This window comes from Pelecanus crispus, chromosome 20 (assembly GCF_030463565.1).
Source record: "Pelecanus crispus isolate bPelCri1 chromosome 20, bPelCri1.pri, whole genome shotgun sequence".
NCBI classification, from domain to species: Eukaryota; Metazoa; Chordata; class Aves; order Pelecaniformes; family Pelecanidae; genus Pelecanus; species Pelecanus crispus.
In genome coordinates this window covers 791,996-802,153 of record NC_134662.1, presented here as the reverse complement: position 1 = coordinate 802,153, position 10,158 = coordinate 791,996, and positions in this window count along the sequence as shown.

Below are 10,158 nucleotides of genomic sequence, written 5' to 3'. Positions count from 1 at the left end.
TTAAATTATAAAATGATCACAGAGACTTCTCTGAAGTTGGTTTTGATAAGAGTGTATTATTTCATTCCTAACATCTGCTGTCCCATGGATCTCTCCAGACCAGGCAGCAACCACTGAAACCTGCTTTAGGTTTCCTCCTAAGCACCAATAATGAAGACTTGGCTGGTTAAAATTCCTCCTGCAGGTTCAGTGAACCAGGAAAATGTAGCAGTCTCTGAATATAAAGACATCTGGCTGTGAGCGAGCCAGTGGTTGCCACAAGCAGCTCCTGTCCTTACTGGCAGACTGTGTATACTGTACATAAATCTCTGTGAAAGAGCTGAGCAGGAGACTGACATCCTCCTAAAAGTTCAGCAGATAAAGAAGAACCTGCACATATCTTTGTAGGACTGGAGAAGACAAAACTGCTTGACCAAACCCCAAAAGGAATAAGGGGAGGTGGGGAGATATGGCTGCAATAAGAGAAGAAACCAGCAAAATCTAGTAGGTGCATTAGTAGTAAATAGGTTAGAAATGAGGAGTAGCAGTAGCAGTCTTTGCACTCCCACTGAAGGAGCTGGGAGAAAACACGTAAAAGTTAAGCAAGACGACAGTCATTATAAATGTGATCACTGGCAACCGAACTTACCTGACATTCTTAGACCTGAAGGGAACAACAAAAGTATCTGCTGATTTAATTTCATTGTAGATCTTGATTTCAGAGAGATAAACCAATCCAAAGATAAAAGAATATAAGAACAATAGCAGAAGTAATACTTGCAGATAACTTTATGAGGAAATTTGAGAAGAAAACCATTTTTTTTCCATAAAATCCAATTCTGCACTAGTGATTTTTATAGAAAACTGATGGTTATATGGCTTTTTCCTGCTAGGATTTTCCCCCCTTTTTTTTTTTCCACAGAAATGTTATAGAAATAATGAGTAGTCACTCATTATTATTGTTAGCTTCTTATTAATGAAAGTTACTTGAACTTTGATGGAATTGTTTTCTGTGTATGGCAGCCATACACAGAGCTGTGTATTACAGCTCTGTAACAGCCACGGCATTGTGTCCCTTTGCTAAGCTCCATCCTAGGTAAGGTACAAAATAAATATACTCTTGATATGGACTTCTTGGAGGCCTCTAAACTAACTTCTCACTTGAAGTAGGACTATCGCCCTAATCACTGTAGTAGGCACTGTGGATCTTTTTGCTAGCTTTAAACAGCTACTGCCTATTTGCCCTCCTAACTTCTTTTCCCCTAAAGCATCTAGATTTTTTGTGGAAACCTCTTATGCAGGAACTAGTGACAGCTGTCCTGATCTGATGCATCAACCCAAAAATAAGATATAACAGTAGATTGCTGCTTCTGCTCCACTACAGTTAATCAGTGAGGCAAAAGTGAAAAAAGCAGTCCTTTAAAAATACCTGAGCAGATTGGAAGATTCCCCTGTTCTAGAGCCAGGGCTTGTTTTGGGCTTGCTCAGGAGCACCTGCTGGGCACAGGATTCCTAGGAGCCACTGGAAACCCATAGCACACCTCTTCCCAAAGCTGCACCTCTTTCCAAGGAACTCTTCTACTGAGAGCAGTATGCAGAGGTGATCTAGAGAGTCAAGCTTATCTTGGAGGTGATACTGAAGAGAAGGGATGTGGAGACTGACAAACCATGAATACAAGAGTTGTATTTAAACAAAAAAACCTGAGATCAAAATTCAAAACACTGTATTTGCCTGAACACAGTTCTCACAAAAAGAAAAATACCACAGATTCATACCTAATGTTATGCTTAAAGGCTAAAGAAGTTCAGAGCTTTGTATTTTCACCCATCACTATTTTTCTCTTCAAGTAACTTTCTTCCAGCTCCTACTATGCAACAGCACACTGGGCCTGTGAGTGCTGGGAGTCTGGGCTGCTGCTGATCACTATGGTGAGTGAAAAGCTCTCATTGCTACATATGATATGCAATCTTCATTACCTTCCAAAATAGAAAAAAAAAAAAAATTGGGATATGTGGCAAGAACTATGGAACTTGTTACAAGTGAGCTGTGAGTATGAAACTCAAGTGTGTCTTTTAGTTGTGCTATAGCTGGAGATCAAGGTTGTCCCTGTGTACACAGCCAGTGCAGCTAAGTTATCCAGTCCCTAGGTAGTCCAGGAACTCCCCACTTAATCATCCACACATTGAGACAATAAACTGACTTGAAACTAGGCAACTGACTGAAGATCTTCACAAGAAAGTATTTGAGCAATTGGTGCAGGAGCTCTCCAGGTGGGAATTTCAGTGTGCCCCGAGGACAACCTTTAGGGCTGTCGACCTGTGCATAGACCAATTCCTGTGCTTAAATGAGCCATCATCCTGGGTGGAGAATACAGCCTTTCCTTCCAGAGACTCCCCAAGGCAGTTCTTGCTGCAAAACCAAGCAACTTGTACATAGATAAGATGCTTGTAAGTAGTCCACACAAACTGTTCCTGCAGATGCAGAAATGGTCACGTAGGAGAGATCTTTAGTAAAAATGTAAGATAGTTGGGAGATGCTTTGAATGTAATTAAGATAATCAATAGTGATGATGATGCACCTGTGGTACTGGTGGTAGAACCATAGGCCAGCTCTCCTGTAAGAATTCAGAACAGCAGTTCATGGTCTCACCTGACCCAGATGAAGACATCCTCCTGTTTGAATGATTTAATTCTCCATTAGAGCATTACTCTGTGCCAAGACCAAGGATTTAAAAAACCCAAATGCTCCGTCCATATCTATGCAACAGATACAGTAATATAAAAGTCATACAACTTGTTCATTATGCTAATTTTGTTCTAGTATACAGGTGTATGTTTAGATCTAGAATACTGGTTACTGTTTCAACTAATATAGGATGAGGTTTAGAATACCTTAGGATCAGCTTTGTGGCCAGACTGTACCTCAATATTTACTACCCTTTATTTAACAGAAAACCTGTCTTTCTGGTTTTGAACCCTCTTGTCTGAATGGAAGCAGCTGTCTCTTGATTCCCCAGCAACAGGGCTGTCTTGCTGCAACTTTTTTTTTTTTTTTTTTCTTTTTAAAGCCAGGTAACACAAGAAATTTCTCAAAATTTCTCAATTTTTGTCTTCCCAGCTGTATTGCATATCTAAAAGTGAAATGCAGGGCATACTGAAAACCATGGGCACAAAAACAGAGAGTGGAAATGTACCTGTTTTCAGTTTGTACCATTCTCAGATGCATCCATGACTTGCCTTGTAATTCAGCAGAAATTTACTAATTTTTTTTTAAAAAGAGGGACTGTTAGTAACCACCTTCCTTCCCAAGCAATAGCACTGCAACATGCAACAGATTAGTCAAAACTGCTTGTATCAGTACAATGACCACATCAGGGTTATAAAAGCAGGGAAAAAGAGATGACTTGCATGGACTGCTTGGGGATGTGAAACACTGTTTCTGGTATTGAGTCTTGCATGTTAACAGAAAACTTGAAAAAGCCAGGGGCAAGTTTTAAGAATTTTGCATGGAATCCAGCTCAAGACAGAAGCTGTGCACAGCGATCCTTTAAATCACAAAAGACATTTTATCACATCCTGGTGCAAACAACAAAAAGAAGTAAACAACTGGATTTCAAATGTAAAGGTGACAGAAAATAGCAAAATTCAGTTCAAAAATTAAGTATCTTTATTTTACAGTTTTAGAAAAATTTTACAGTTTTAAACTAAAACAGGCTAAAGAAAATTAAGTTCCAGTGTTTTTTAAAAGCAAAACATAAGAAAAAAAACCCACTGCAATTTCAGTTGACCAGTCATTTTCAAGTTTGCTTTCTTTCACCATATGTATGTATGCCTGAAATAGGCTTAATTACTCCATGGAAAACTCACTCTGCAGAAGCCCTTGGGATATTTCTCATCTCTTGTCCTAAGATTCTGCTCCTCCCACTGTTAATTTTGAAATAGGTTTCTTCCCATGTTACATCACAGAAGGAAGAAGCAAATCTACATTTGGTCACTGGAAATGCTATGTATACAATGTATTTACATATATAAAAATAATATATTATGATACGCTGTGCAATTGGATACAACACTGTAATTCAGTCAGAGGAAGGGCTGATATCAAAACAATGAAGAGCTATATAGACACAGGGTGGAAAGAACCCACCCAGACTGAACTGAAAATCTGATGCATGTGTTACAGTAAGACCTACTGGTTTGGAAAACCAGAAATGTTTACCAAAACCACCTTTTACTACTTGGAAATGACATTGCTTTTTCTCTTGGTCTTTGCAATGGCTCTATCCTATTGTCAACACAGAAGGTATTAGTAAGGTGACATGTTCAGTTCTCTGTTATTACTTGCAAACAATAACAAAAAAAAAGTCTTACTTGTACCATAGATATAAGATACTTATATCATAGATAAAAGTCACAAAATTACTGATTTATCTATCCTTGTAGATACCATGCACCAATTTTGCAAGTCATCGCCTAGCAAATACTACACCTTCTACAGTCTGTGTGAAAGGACAGAGTTACCCTCTACAAGGGGGTCTACAATTCAGCAACCAGTGACCTAAAACTATGAAACTAATATGCATAGTGTATGTGATTAACTGACTAACTAACAAGGTAAATAAGATGCAAGATAAAAAAAATCAGGGAATCGGGGAATGATATTAATTTTATCAGCATCCCTGACACAGCTGTTGATGACTTACTACATCCTTACAGAGAAATAAATCCCTCATTCTTTACATCCCATCTATACTTCATTTTCACAGCTTCAGTTCATTTGACAATAGTAGCCCTTGGGCAGGAAAAATACTTGAACTGAGTTTTCACACCAGTCTTCCTACACTGGTCATACCAGCCAACTCTCTTAGCTGGGTTTGTGGTTTGTTGTTTGGTTGGTGTTTTTTGGGTTTTGTTTTTTTTTTTTTAAATTAAGGGGCCAAACTGCATAGAAGATCTTAAAATAGCAAAAATATATCATAGGTTTTGGATCACAAAAAAATCCTTCCTTCAGCACCGTATCAAGTGAGCTTAAAAAGTTTATTCCTCATGCATACATATGCAGAGTTAAACGTATGCATCTGCAAGCACTAAAATTAACAACCTTTAGAGTTTGCACTCTTCATAACACTAGCCTATATACTATTATTTGAACATTATTACAAAGTTCTTCCACAAAGACATCAGACATTTAAAACTGTTCTACTTATGTTACCTCCCAAGAATGAACTTCCTCACTAAAAGCAGCTACTACCAAGCATCAAAGAAACTACCATTAAGCAAATAGGTATCTTACTCTCATCTCATAAATCCTCTTTATTCTGCTCTAAATTTTCACCTCCAGCCTCCCATCTGATCCACATACAAAGCACCACTAATTCAGTTTTAGTAAAGTAACACTAGCATTGTTCAAATGGGACTTGTGCATTGCTAGGATGTTACTAGGGCCCCAGTTCCTTCAGCACTGGGCTGAATGGAGAAACTAAGGAACACGGTTAAAAATAATGAGCAGACCATCCATCGTCAGGGCTGTAAATCCATATTTTTCTTTAAACAGTTAGGTTTTGCTTTCATATGTTGCCAGGCTGAAAGTACCAGAGTTCACACTTACTGTCATTGACTTCTAGGATCAAAAAGATTAATTTTTAGTGTTAAAATGTGACACACCCCCATGATGAATGCAACACGCAATCCAGGCATCAGGCTGGGCTACAGTGACCAATTCCCAGTTGCACGCTTTTCAGACAGCACTAGGAACGCACTATGAAGCGGAGATTTCTTCTTGCTCTCCCATAGCCTCTGCTGGTTCTATGAAAGTTTGAGAATCAAAAGGTTGTTGGAGGGGACAAGTGACAAAGCATGAGTTGAAGACAAACAGGCAATAGATGTTCACACCAGCACACGCAGACCACTGCCATTAACTGACAATTAGAGAGAAATAGGGCTATCTCCCCACACAGGCTTGCTGCCATGTTAGAGTCTGTGGTAACATCCATGACATGCTCATTTTCTGGAAGTCTCCACTGTCAGCTATGAAAAACAAAAAAACCCACCCCAAACCACAAACAGATTCTGACCCAAATCAGACTGAACTGCACCACTGTGGGGTTTTTGTGGGTTTTTTTTGTCACACTAAACCTGAATCACTTTTTTGCAGTTTTTATTCAACATGAATTGAAACAACTTCAGTCAGAGCAGAATAATAATAATAAAAAAAACCCAAACCAAACAAACTACTGGTTTCTTGCTGTGGAAAATGAATGTCAAGGATTGTGCTCCTCCCAGACATCACCATCTTCCCACCATCCCAGCCACTGAAAGCTTGGATCCACAATGGAGAAGCGGCAGATTTATGGAGTTTTCCTGACCACAACTACACCTTTAAGAGCTATTCTATCCTTTACAAACTTCTGCCTTAAGGAAAAGGTTACTGTAATGGAAACAATATCAGCTATGACTGTTGTGTACAATGCAATACTAAGGGGCTGGTTTCCTGGAAGCACCACTGAACTAACTGCACAGACTGAACAGGGTACTGCTGTTCATAAAGAGCATCGCACTCTCAGTACTGGAAATCTTTCAGCATTACTTGACTATTAGGTGGTGTCTATCTGGTACTGCAGGGCACCCTACCAGCTCAAGTCACTAATTTTTTTAGGAGCTATGGATGAACTTGTTTACTTTGAGACCATGTCTCTTCATATTTTCAGCTAACCAATGTTTACATTAAACACCCAAAGTTCAGAACATACAATGCGTGTGTGTCAGCAGTAAGCAGTCCTCAACTAAAAATTTCTAGCCTACAGATCATCTCAAAGATTTCTCAGAGATAAACATCTGGATGAAGTTTGCCATCTGGAGCTAAACTTGCATGCTAACATGCAGAAAAATATTGTGAGAAACTTGATAAACTGTAATGCTGCCTTCAGCTAAGGAAGGTGGCTCCAAATTATCCCAGGAGCATGTGCACTTGGCTACCAGCAGATCAACAACAGGACCAAGACTTGTAATATTCCAAACAGCTGCTGGGAAAACAGAACTGAAACTGAGTCACTGCATCACACAAAGTTAAGTCCTCTACTAGTTCCTGAAATTATAGATGAGACTGTGCACAATATACTAGTTCCCAATTAAAGAAAATCCAATTTAAGCACATTGATTGTCATCTGTGACTAATCTACAGATGGCAAAACCTCATCTTTACTCCACATAATTTGAATATTTACCTGCAAAACTGGAAGAGGAAAAGGCAAAGGTGAAACACTTACAGAAGAGTGATTGACATAATTGATAAAAGCAGAAGACAGAGGATCAGGGAAGACACAATTCTCTTGTGCCAGAGCCAAAGGAAGCTTCTGGTAGCACACAAGGCTGTCCTGTTCCAAAAACATTCCAGGACACCAGAAACATTCAATGCAATTCAACAAATTAAACATGTATTTTTAAAAAAAATTTCTTATCTTGGTAGAAAGAGCACTGCATCTATTGTGCTTTGATGTGGCTTCTTTCCAGAGGATTCATCATCTTTAAATTAGCAAAACAAAAAGAGAAAAGTCTTTGTAATACAAGATTGTCAATCACAATGCTTGCAAAACTCCATTACAGCACTCATAAACTGACTGCTACGTGATAAAGTTCATGCTATGAGGGCATTGAATTATAGAAAGCCTGACCCTCAGACTACACCTGGACTAAAGTGGGCCAGGGCTTGTTCACTGGCCCCTCATGCAAATGGCATGACATGGCTCTTGTCTATGTGGTTAAATTCTTTACTCTCAAAACAAGATGAGCTCAGCAGTAGCGTGCATTGGAAATAGCCCTATCCCATAGAGGTTTCATATGCTTCCCATGGCTAAGCACTTCAGTTGCTAGCCATTCTTAGAGATTTTTCTACCATCAGCCCCAAAATTCCCTCACTGTAATTTAAGTCTATCAATTCTAATGCCATCCCTACTTGAAAAAGAAAAAAATTGTTTGTTTTTCCAACTTGCAGTAGCATTTCAGATTTTTGGATATTTATCATATATGCCTTTAGGTCTTCTCTTTGGCGTAGTAGTTTTGGAACTCTCTGGAGTAAACTCTTCCACTGCCATTCTTTTTCAGTGTCTCCTCATGCCTTCTGAGCCACCTTCCCTTTTTTCCTGTCCTTCCCCTCTCCATCCTACCTAGCACCATTGGCATAGAGCCTAAACTGAAAAGCCAAAGAACTTGGTAGTGGGACTCTTCATGTCCTGCTGGCCAGCTGGGAAACCACACTCTAGATAAAATACCTGAAGACTAATCTTTCCTTGTTGCTGATGGTTCCTGGACCTCTGATCATAGTTCCTGTTCTCTTCAGGAAAATGAGGACATTAGAGAGTCCAGAAGATGCATCCCTTACAGATTTTATTTTAAAATATCAGAGATAAATTATATTTGTCATGAAAGAAGGCACCATCTCTGCAGGCTTTGGACAAATATTTAGATCAGCTGGCATGTCTATATTTCAAACACTTACTTGTGTCAATGTAATGCAGGTCAAGTGTCAATATGCATATGCACTAGTTGCACACTAATGCTTAGCCAGCTTATTTACCCATGAATCTATGAATCTACTACAGGTAACATGCCACACAATGAAAGCATGTACAAAATACTCTGTTCTGTTAATTGATAATCAACAAAGCTGCCATTAAAAAGAAATATTACAGGACTTTACATCCTAAACAGCCAGTGTAGTGCAAGAAACCAGAAATGCACTGGCCAACCATGGAGCTAAAGAGAAGAAAGACAAGAACAAAACTGCAGGATCTTGCACTAAAATAGCTGCATGTAAGCATTTACTTCAAGGCAACACTGTTACCAAACACCCAATATAGGCTGCTGCTTTTTTTTTTTTTTTTTTTTTTTTTTTGATTGCATAGCCAGGAAAAGTTCTACAAACTGTAGGGTGAGATATCCAGGAGACACTGAGCATATATGTGGACCCAAGTATTGTGTTTTGAAAGAGCTTTCAAAGCAAGAACATATAGGAGAACACGGTTTGTGGTTGTCCTGGTTTCGGCTGGGATAGAGTTAATTTTCTTCCTAGCAGCGGGCATAGTGCTGTGGTTTGGATTTAGTAGGAGAAGAATGTTGATAACATGCTGATGTTTTTAGTTGTTGCTAAGTACTGCTTATGCTAGTCAAGGACTTTTCAGCTTCCCATGCTCTGCCAGGCGCACAAGAAACTGGGAGGGGGCACAGCCAGAATAGTTGATCCAAACTGACCAAAGGGCTATTCCATACCATATGACGTCATGCTCAGTATATAAACTGGGGGGGGGTGGCCAGGGAGCTGCGATCGCTGCTCGGGAACTGTCTGGGTATCGGTCGTTGGGTGGTGAGCAATTGCATTGTGCATCACTTGCTTCGTGTATCATTATTATTATTATCATTATTATACTGTTACTATTAGCATTACTATTTTACTTTATTTCAATTATTAAACTGTTCTTAGCTCAACGCAGGAGTGTTTCTCAACTCTTCCGATTCTCTCCCCCATCCCATCGGGATAGGGGGAGTGAGTGAGCGGCTGCGTGGTGTAGTTGCTGGCTGGGGCTAAACCACGACAGTGGTTAAGTAGAAAACTACCTTTAAATTCTCTAAGCATTCTGTTGCCCATCAGATACTACATAACAAAGTAAGATCTGCAGGTAAATACACAGCATCTCCGAAACGGCGTATTAATTAATTAACGAATGCAGCCACATTCTTAAAGCTCAAAATCATATTATTTCAATACTGTTTACTAGCTAGTTTCTTTCTGGCTCCACAGTCAGTGCTATTTCCCAGCATACTTGGAAGTGTACAGGTACTACCATTATAGCCATGATATGTTCTCAGTCTGAGCAATGCATCATGGATGCAAAAACCAAATCTGAAACACAGAAATGTGCACATCTGAAAAATGCTATCAAGACTTGCAAGGCATTCTTAACAAAAGACATACTGAGGGCTACTGTAAGAAAAGAGCAGATTCTGAAGGAAAAGCTTGACTGATTATCTGAGATCAAGACATCACGTAAAAAGTTCAAGAAATTTGGCATGGTTAATATAAAAGAAGGAGAAAAAAATGAAAACAACAGTGTTTTAACTGAAGCTTTCTATTAGACATGTTAATAAACCTATTGGAAAATACACTGTGCTGCAGATTTTCGGTCT